This window comes from Condylura cristata, unplaced genomic scaffold, assembly GCF_000260355.1.
Source record: "Condylura cristata isolate star-nosed mole 26May11 unplaced genomic scaffold, ConCri1.0 scaffold00042, whole genome shotgun sequence".
NCBI lineage: Eukaryota > Metazoa > Chordata > Mammalia > Eulipotyphla > Talpidae > Condylura > Condylura cristata.
Window position 1 is genome coordinate 4,199,354 of NW_004567143.1, and position 2,593 is coordinate 4,201,946.

Genomic DNA, 2,593 nt, shown 5'->3' on the forward strand with positions numbered 1-2,593 from the left:
GGCAGATGGGGACGTGGCCCGGGGACGGAGCTGCTCTGGGACGTGCCCTCTCCGCGTGCTCCGGCTGCCGGGGTTTTCTATCAGCAAAGGCCGGACCTTGCTCGGCGGTGGCGTCCTGCTCTGTGCAGCCTGCCCACGCCGCCGTCCCATATCAGAGTGCCCCTAGACGCCACGGCTGCCCAGGGGCTGGGCGCACCCCCAGGGTCTCGGCAGCACCCCACCAGCCGCCCGAGTCCCCCCTCTGCTGACGACCGGCACCCCCAGCTCTCTCACTTTGCCAGTGGTGGGCGGAAGCCGCACGGTGTCGGTGGGTGACCCCACCTGGCCCGTCCCCTCTTCTGTGAGTTTGAGCTTTCGCCTGCGTTTCCATCAGGAGGTGCCCCGTTCTGGCTGATTCGTGGGCCCCTTGTGTGCGAGACTCGGGCTCCCCAGGCGCCTTCCACACGCCGCCAAAGCACATTTAAAGTGCGGCACGCGGTGGCGGAGCAGAGGGCGCCAGCCCGCACTCCCCCCGCCCCCGGACGGGGTGCTGACCCCTCCCGCCCGTGGGAGGCCAGTTAGACGCCTGGCAGAGGCCTCCAAGGTGGCTACACCTGCCTGGTGCCCGGACCGAGAAGCTCTGGTCGAGGCGCGGACATCGGAGGGCCAGAGGGGCCCCCAGCGGTGGCGGCGGCCGCCCATGTCTGGATCCAGCTGCCTTTAGCGACTGAGCTGCGAGAGCTCCTTGCTCCACAGACGGCTCCCTATCAGAGCCAGGTTCGCCAGGACTCCCCCGTCGGGGCGTCTCCCTTTCCTGGGGGCATATTCGAGGCACAGAAGTTTACAGTGTTGGTGACACCCCGTTTTTTCTTTCCCTTTGGTTGCTTGTGCTTCGGGGTCACAGCTGAGCATCCCATCACAAGCCCAAGACACCTAGAAGACGACGCCTGTGTCACTCCCAGGTCACCTACACTTGGCCTCTCCCCCGGCCGCCTTCCCCTCGAGCGAGTACTGGGGTGGGCGGTGGCCAGCACGACCCTCTGTGTGTGGCCTCTGTCCCTGCGTCCCAAGCAGCCTCTCCGGATCCATGCTCGCCCTGTTGAGGTGAAGCCCCTTGACGGGCTGTCTCTAGAACCTTCCTTGCCCACGCCTTCAAGTCTCCGTGGAGCCTGTGAGCCCACAGGGAGACGGACTAGTAGGCCTCAGCGCTTCGGGCCGGTCCGGGAGAGCAGCGACGGCAGTCCTCCGTCCGTCGTTCAGCCCCAGAGCCGACGCCCTTGCGCAAGGGGCCCTCTGGGGGAGCAGGCAGGTGCCAGGGCAGCCAGGCGCTTCACGCTCCCTTCGTCCAGCTGCCCGCAGGTGGTGCGCAGGGAGCCGCAGGGAGACAAAGCCAGAAATACAGTCACGTCAGTGGAAGGGAAAGCTGCGGGCAGAAGCTGGTGCTTCTGAGCCGGTCAGGAGCCCCGACGCCGCCCGCGCAGCCGAGCTCCCCCACCCCGTGGGGTGCTGCCCCCTCCCTGCCCCCGGCAGCGCTCGCACGGCCCTCCCTGAACCTGGGACAGCTACTAAGCCTTCTGGAGCCCCCCGGGCCCCCTGAACTCTGCCTCAAGTTCCCTTCCCTGCGTCCGGGTCGAGTTCTTTGCTCTCGGCGCCCGCCCTGCAGCCCGCCGGGACCGCAGCTGTCCGGTGAGCCCCGACTCGTCAGTCTCCCTCGGCTCCTCTGCCGCCGGAGGGCAGGGCCGCGCAGGGCCGCTGCCCGGCCGGGACGTGGGGTGGCACGGAAGGGCGGGTGGGGGCGGCTGGGTCCTGCCGGACTGGCCAGGGCTCAGGCGCGGCCGCCAGTCCCCCGCACTGGCTACAGCCGCTGCCCGGCAGAGCGGCGCTGAGCCCAGGTCCCCACCTTCGTCAGCCTCGCCCTGGCCCTCCCTCGGGGCGGGGTCTGGCACCATAAAGCTGAAGGGGTGAAAGACAAGGCTGACAGCGGAGGCACCCACAGAGCAGAGCACAGGTAGGTCCCCAGGGCGCTCCAGGCAGAGGGCGACGCGGGCGGGAAGCGGCAGCAGGGGACCAGGGCGAGGCCCGGGCAGCTTCAGAAGCTTCCAGGCAGCAGTGCGGGGCGGGCGAGAAAGGGCAGGTCAGACCCACAGGAGGTCCGGCACCAGCATGAACCCCAACGTAAACTCTGGACTTTGGGTGACTGTGCCCTGTCACCGTGGGTTCAGAGTGTCGAGCACCCAGCTCCGGGGGACGTGGGTGGGGGAGGGGCCGCCGGGGGACGAGGACGTGGGGAGGCAGCAGCTACATTCACCTTTGCTGTGAATCTAAAACTGGTCTGAAAAGTTTTTGTTTGCTTGTTTGTTTAAAAAAAGAGGTCTGGCCAGTAGGCGTTAGCAGAATAAGCACCCACCCAGACAGCTGCCTCTGGCTCTGTCCCCCAACTCCTGCTCCCCACCAGCCCATCAGATGGAGAGTGTCGGGGGTGCCTGGGCCTCCTGCCAGGGCCAGGGAGACAGGCGAGGCAGAGGGAGGAGGCCACGGCCGTCTGTCCAGGGAGCAGGCCACGGCCGTCTGTCCAGCAGGCCACGGCCATCTGTCCAGGGAGCAGGCCACGGCC

The 2,593-nt window shown here is 67.9% G+C and overlaps 1 protein-coding gene across 1 annotated transcript in view; it reads left to right on the plus strand.

Annotated features, from left to right (window-relative positions):
* The window catches only part of AOC1 (amine oxidase, copper containing 1), a 10,062-nt gene that overhangs the window by 1,908 nt on the left and 5,561 nt on the right, over nucleotides 1–2,593 (plus strand). The window lies entirely within an intron of this gene.